The 7,988-nt window shown below is 38.4% G+C and overlaps 1 pseudogene; it reads right to left on the bottom strand.

Moving 5' to 3' along the window:
• Nucleotides 1-4,379: 4,379 nt before the first annotated feature.
• LOC125916774 (calcyclin-binding protein-like) lies at nt 4,380-5,044 on the bottom strand (annotated as a pseudogene).
• Nucleotides 5,045-7,988: the final 2,944 nt, after the last annotated feature.

Raw genomic sequence — 7,988 nt, 5'->3', positions numbered from 1 at the left:
TGTCTCCCCCTCTCTGACCCTCCCCCATTCATGCTCTGTCTCTCTGTGTCTCAAAAATAAATAAATGTTTAAAAAAAAAAAAAAAAAAAAGAAATCCTGATTAGTGACCTGTACATAGTTCTGGGAGACACAACAAGGGAAGTTTAAGGCAAAAGTGTTATTTTTTTTAGAATAAAACCTCACTGGCTATATCAGCAGGAGGTCAAGAAGTAAACACTAGAGTGGAAAGAGGTCTAAACTGAGCTTCCTGGGAAGTGCCGGTCTCCCACCAGCTCTAACTGGCAGAGTAAACTTCCACAATTGCTTTACTCTGCACTTCTTTAGGTACAGTTTTCTTCATAAATAAAATGAGATTAGCCTAGAATTTCTAGGTGCCCCTAGATTTATTTATTTTCAGAGAGACAGAGATGGCACAAGTGGGAGAGGGACAGAGAGAGACAGAGGGAGAGAGAGAATCCCAAGCAGGCTCCTTGCTGTCAACACAAGGCCTAGTGTGGGGCTCAAACTCACCACACTCCAAGATCATGACCTGAGCCTAAAGCAAAAGTCGGATGCTTAACTGCCTAAGCCACCTGGGTGCCCCAGTTTTCTATTGCTTTATAACAAATTACCACAAACTCAGTGACTTTATTTTATTTTTTTGATGTTTATTTTTGAGACAGAGCATGAACGGGGGAGGGTCAGAGAGAGAGAGAGGAAGACACAGAATCTGAAACAGGCTCCAGGCTCTGAGCAGTCAGCACAGAGCCCGACGCGGGGCTCAAACTCATGGACCACGAGATCATAACCTGAGCTGAAGTCGGACCCTTAAACCGACTGAGTCCACAAACTCAGTGACGTTAAACACAGGTTTACTATCTCACCATTTCTGGAAGCTAGAAGTCCAGGCCTAGCAAAGCTCATAGTGTCACACCAGGCTGAGACCAAGATGTCAGCCTGGACTGTTTTTTTTCTAACCTAGAGGTCAGAGTCTTCCTCTGTTATAGACTCAACTTTGTCCCCAAAGAATTCCTACATTGAAGTTCTCACCCCTGGTGTGACTGTATTTAAAGAATGAAACTTTAGGGAGGTAATTAAGCTTAAATGCTATCATAGGGTACAGTCCTCATCTGATAGGGCTGGTGTTCTTCTAAGAGGAAGAGGCAACAGGAACCTCTCAGTTGCTCTCTGCCCTCCACCCCTCACTATCCCAAATGCCCATATGAAGAAACAATGAGAAGGCAGCCATCTGCAGGCCAGGAAGAGAGACCTCACCAGAAACTAACCCTGCCAACATCATCATTTCCAGAACCATAAGGAAATACTTTTCTGTCATTTAAGACACCCAGTCTGTGGCATCCTGTTATGGCAGCCCTACCAGGCTGATACATCTTTCAAGCCCACATGGTTGTGACAGAATTCAGTTTCTTGTGGTTGTAAGACTGAAGTCCTGGTTTCCTTGCTGGCTGTCAGCCAGAAGCTATTCTCACCTCCTACAATCCACCTGCATTCCTTGCCATGTAGTCCCTCATACCTTCAAGTTAGCAATAAAGAAGTTATTGCACAATGAATCTCCCTCATGCTTCAAATCTTTGACTTCCTCAGTCTCTAACCTATAGGCTCAGATTTTAAAAGCTCACTAAAATGGGGTGCCTGAATGACTCAGTCGTTAGGCATCTGATTTCAACTCAGGTCATGATCTCACAGTTTGTGAGTTCAAGCCCCGCATGGGGCTCTGTGCTTGGAGCTTGGATAACTCAGAGCTTGGAGCCCGCTTCAGATTCTGTGTCTGTCTGCTCCTCCACCACTTGCACTCTCTCGCATTGTCCCAAAAAATGAATAAGCATTAAAAAAAATTTTCTTAAGCTCACTAAATGGACAATGTGATTACATCAGCTCCACCTAATAAACTATCCATTTTAAGGTCATTTAATTTGTGACCTACCTTAGTTACATTTGGAAAATCTCTGTAAGCACCACCAACATTAGTGCTTGATTCAACAGTTGAGAGAAGTTGTATATACAACAGGGTCCAGCAATCTTGGGAGCCATATTAGAATTCTACCTACCACACCCCTTCAAATCAACTAAGTGCTAATGTTTTATAATTGTAGGATGTAAAGATTTTAATCACTCATTTCATAAGAGTACACATTTATAATGTCATGTTCCTGGCAAACCTGGACGTATTACATTGTATCATCATAAAGTTTCTGGTTTTATATGTTTCCCCTTAAAATGTAATTTGTGGTCATTGTCTTTTTTTTATAAGGAGATTAAATAGGGCTGTAATTAAAGTTTGTTTTAAAAACTTAAGAACAGGTAAAAAAAAATACACTTGGACTATTAACTTTCATCTATAAAAGAATAAAACTAAAGATAGTTTTTCAACATTTCTTTAGCTGAGAAGCTCTTTAATCAAGTGAAATCTTATACAGAAGTTCAAATAACAAGTAGGCTATTCCTCTGAAGTGAAATGAGATCCCATTTGGCCCACACTAAAAATAGAGGCATATCTGTATCGAACAGAATCCTACTCCTTCACTTTACTGAAACTTTCAAGTTTAAAGACCATATACCTCATCTAAGCCTATGTATTAAAATCACTGGTAAAGTCAAGCCTAGAACTCAGATTTCCCACCTCTTGGTTTAATGGTCTTTACGGTTCAGCATGTGTAACAAACTGTAGTTCTCTCCCTGATCCTTTCTACCATGCAATAGTTGGAAAAGTGGAGTCAGCCCACTTCCAGGGATGAAATCCAATTGTGATTTCACAATTGGGGACAGTGGTCCTCTTACCTTTGCCACAGTTAATTGGTTAAGGTCAACTAGACCTAAACCACTTTTTGAGTAGTATATTCATTTTTGAGATGGAGATAGAGTAGGGGAGGGGCAGAGAGGGAGAGAGAGAATCCCAAGCAGACTCTGCAACATCAGCATGAAGCCCAATGCAGGGCTTGAACCCACCAACCATGAGATCATGACCCAAGCTGAAACTAAGAGTTGGGCGCTTACCCAACTGAGCCACCCAAGTGCCCCATGAATAGTATTAAGTCAAAGGTAAATGATTCAGAAATGAGCACATTCAGGCCATTTACTCTTGAGGGTAAGTGAAGATCCCTCCCTCTTCTGCGAGAGTCAATAGAAGCCTGTCCTCACAAAGACTGATGCTTAGCTTTGACATATCTCAGTATCTAAGTTGAGGTAATCAGTCCCTGGTCTCACTGTCCTCCAGGAGCAAAAGTAAATCATCACTGGAGAAAGAGAACACAGTCCAGAGCCCCAACTGCTCATAATTTTTTATATACTATATATAACATTTAATCTAAAATTAAAAGGCATCAAAAAGATAAGAATTACCTGAAAATTAAGGGTGGTGAAATTTAGGTGAAAATTAAGACAACAAAACAGACTCATAGGAAATCCAGACACTGAACTTATCAGACATAAAATTTTAAATAGCCCTGGCTGATGCATTCAATATAAAAAAGCAAAATGGAAAATTTCACAGCTGAAGAGGATTTTTAAAAAAAAATCAAATAGAAATTTAGAAACTGAAAAACACAGAATTAGTCAACTTAAGATAGAATTAAGGTCAAGAAGATAATTCAAAAGAAAATATCCAGTGGATATGAAGACTCAGTATCATCAGTTCTTCCCAACTTTGTCTATAGATGCAACATCATCCCAAACAAAATTTCAGCATTTTGTGGACAGGCTGATTTTAAAGTTTATGGAGAGATAAAAGATCCAGAAGAGTCAAAACAATAATGAAAAAGAACAAAGCTGAAGGACAGACATTACCCAATGTCAAAATTTACTATAAAGCTACAGTAACCAAGTAAGTGTGGTATTAACAAAATAACTTTAAAAAATAAGTAACAGAATAGAGAGCCCTGATATAGGCCCACAGAAATATATTTAACTGATATTTTTACAAAGTAGCAAAGGCAATACGGTGGGGGGAAAAAAAAAGTTTTGTGTTTTTTTAATGCAAAAATCCGGGCTTTATTTTTACTTATTCTTACATTGGTGGGTGGTGATGTCAGGAACTTACAGGCAAACAAGAACTTTTGTTTTCTACCTCTTAGATGAACAAAAATACACACAATGTGGCATTATCATTAGGCAAGACTTGCTTTTTTACATTTCACACAAGAACACAGTATCCTTTTTTGAACGAAATGCCCAGATTACTAAGGAAATCACCTTTGGGGGAAGTGTTTAATAAGCATATTTAAATAAATCCTCCAGTAGGAAATGGAAGAATTCATTGCCTTTACTTAGAAGAATGCTATGTAAGTAGTTATCTGTCAAATTTATCTCTGCAGCTCACTAATAGTTCCTCACTGGAAAAGTCAGTATTTCCACATCACAGTCCCCAAAATGACTTTCAAGTCTCAAAATTCTGTGTCTCCTTTGGCTTCTCTCTTGATTCCACCCAGGCTTTAGTAATGGTTCACTTCATATCATCATCTCCATCTTCATAAGTTTCTTTAGAACATTCATCAATCCCTCACTAGGATCTGTTTCAGTGTCATAGGAGGCCTTTTCTTTTTCTTTACATTCTTTTTCAACCTGAGTCAGGTAGTCCCACCACATGTTTTCAGCTTTCTTTAACTTTTTTTTGAACTGCCTTCCAGAGATGGGTTTCAAGAGATTGTTCACAATCATGGAGTAAAGCTCTTCCCATTTAGTTTCTTTACCAAGAGATCAGATGACCTCTCTGTGAAATGCACCTACATATTCTCAGTGGGGATTTGATGAACTCCAGTTAAGGTAATGTAGATTTTCACAAACTTATCTGACTGATCCCATCGGTAATTACTGATTTTCACTGTGTAGCCCATTGTAATAGGGGCAATCACAGCATCGGGCTTTTCATGGTCAAGACGTTCTGCTTTTCTCTTATTTCTGCTGGATCCTGTTCTTGATTTTTGTCTCAATCTTGGATTTTTCAGCCATAAGGGCATCACGTACTCTTTTTCTAGGGGCCTTTTCCAGCAGCACTTTGACCTCTTCTAGACCTTCCTGTAACTCTTCCAAAGCTGAAGCCACGGTCGGGCTGCGTCAGTCAAGGCCGCAGCTACAGCTGCGCAGGGAAGAGAACAGGAAACACCACCCAACCCACTCACTGGGATGCAGGTCCCACCCACGCCAGTCTCAGTACCCACAGCCCGTACGTGCATACTTGACCCTGCTCATCATTCAGCCCCAAGAAAGTCTTTTCAACAAATGGTGCTGGAACAACTAAATATCCACATACAAATAAATAAATCTATGCATAGACTTTATATACTTTTCACAAAAATTCACTCAAAATGGATCCTAGGTCTACATGTTAAATGCAAAACTATAAAACTCCTAGAAGACAAAATAGGAGAAAACCTAGATGATCTCAGATATGGGAATAAGGACTTAGATACAACACCAAAGCCATGATCCATGAAAAATAATTGATGAGCTGGACTTCATTAAAATTAAAAACTTATGCTCCATGCAAGACACCAGCAAGGAAATGAGAAGACAGACCACAGACCGGAAGAAAATATTTATAAAAGACACTTCTGATAGGGGCGCGTGAGGGCTCAGTAAGTTAAGCATCTGACTTCAGCTCAGGTCATGATCTTATGGTTCGTGGGTTCAAGCCCTGCGTCGGGCTCTGTGCTGACGGGTGGGATCCCGGAGCCTGCTTCAGATTGTGTCTTCCTCTCTGCCCCTCCCCTGCTCACACTCAGTCTCCCTCAAAAATGAACATTAGAATATACAAAGAATTTTTAAAACTCAATAAAAACAACTTCAATTAAAAATGGGCCAAAGAGCTTAACAGCACCTCAGCAAAAAAAAAAAAAAAAAAAAAAAAAAAAAAAAAATATATTTTATATATATATATATATATATATATATATATATATATAGACAGATGGCAAATAAGCATATGAAAAGATACTCTACATAGATCATCAGAGAAATGCAAATTAAAACAGTGGCCAAAATCTGCAACAATGACAGCAAGTGCTGGCAAGGGCATGGAGCAACAGGTGGGAATGCAAAATTGTACAGCCACTTTAGAAGACAGTTTGGTGGTTTCTTACAAAATCAAACATACTCTTACCATACAACCCAGCAATTGTGCTCCTTGATATTTACTCAAAGGAATTGAAGACTTATATGCACATAAAAACATGCACATGTACGTTTACAGCAGCTTTATTCATAGTTGCCAAAACTTAGAAGCAACAAAATGTTTTCCAGTAGGTCAACAGATAAAATGTGGCACACCCAGACAATGGAATATTCAGTGCTAGGAAGAAATTAGCTATCAAGCCATGAAAAAAAAACATGCAGGTAATTTAAATGCATGTTGCCAAAATGAAAAACAATCTGAGAAGTCTCCATACATATTATACCAACTATATGACATTCCAGAAGAGGCAAAACTATGGAGAAAGTAAAAAGATGAGTGGTTGCTAGGGACTGGGATGGGGTTAGAGGGTAAATAGGTAAAACACAGGATTTTTAGGGCAGTGAAAATACTTTGCATGATACTAGAAGATGCACAGATGTCATACATTTGTCTAAACCCATACAACACCAAGAGTGAACCCTAAGGTAAACTATAGACTTTAAGTGTGTCACATAATGATGTGTCATTGTAGGTACATCAGTGTAACAAATGTACCACTCTAGTTCAGGTTGTTAGGTTGTTGATAATGGAGGAGGCCATGCATTTGTAGGGGCAAAGGGATATATGGGAAATCTGCCTTCCGCTCAATTTTGCTGTGAACTTAAAACGGCCTCACACACACACACACACACACACACACACACACACACACACGTTTTAAAAAAGAAATATCTGAAATGAATCAGAAAAAAAAAAAAAAAAAGAAAAAATCTCAACAGTTTAAGACCAAAGGAATACAAAAAATACATAACACATGTAATTAGGCTCCTGGCAGGCGGGGGAGAGAGAATGAGAATAAAGCAATATTTAGAGTGATACTGCTACAAATTTTCCAAAAATAAAAGATATCAAACCACAGATTCAAAAGATATTACAAATACCAAGTAGGGTAAATACCAGGAAAATCTTATTGGGGTACATCAGAGTAAGATGTACCTAGTTTATTTACAGAACTAAAACTGCTAAAAATCAAAGGTTTAAAAAAGAAAAAAAAACATTTTTAAACAGCCAATATAAAAACATTAAAGATTACTTTCAAAATACAATGACTTGCAAAAACTTTTCAAAAGAAATAATGAAAGCCAGCAGATAATGGAATAATATCCTCAAAGTACTTTAAAATTCTATATACAATAAAAATACCTTTCAAAGGTAAAAATTCAATAAATCCATCATCAAAAACAGAGAACTTAGCACCAGCAGATCTACAAAAGAGGAAGAGCGATTGAAAGAGAAAAGAACTTAAAAGGGATTGGAAAAATATAAAAGACTATAATAGATTTAAAGACAAATATTTAAGTAATTACAATAAATTAACCTGACTAAATAGTCCAATTAAGAGGCAAACATTGATAGATTTGAAAAACAAAAAACTAAACTCAATTCTGTATTTGTTTTAAATTTTATTGATGTTTATTTTTGAGAGAGACGGAGACAGAATGCGAGTGGGTTAGGGGCAGAGAGAGAAGGAGACACAGAATCCGAAAGCAGGCTCCAGGCTCTGAGCTGTCAGCACAGAGCCCGACGCAGGGCACAAACTCACGAGTTGTGAGATCATGACCTGAGCCCAAGTCAGATGCTCAACCGACTGAGCCACCGAGGCGCCCCAATTCTGTATTTTTTTACAGAAGACATGCCTTAAATACAAAGGGCCTAAAGTAATTTATCCAAGGGATACAGGAGTACTGATGCATAGGGGCACCTGTACCCCAATGTTTATAGCGGCACTCTCAACAATAGCCAAATTATGGAAAGAGCCTAAATGTCCATCAACTGATGAATGGATAAAGAAATTGTGGTTTATATACACAATGGAATACTA

Source organism: Panthera uncia, unplaced genomic scaffold (assembly GCF_023721935.1).
Source record: "Panthera uncia isolate 11264 unplaced genomic scaffold, Puncia_PCG_1.0 HiC_scaffold_1122, whole genome shotgun sequence".
NCBI lineage: Eukaryota > Metazoa > Chordata > Mammalia > Carnivora > Felidae > Panthera > Panthera uncia.
This window is presented reverse-complemented; position numbering and strand designations above follow the sequence as displayed.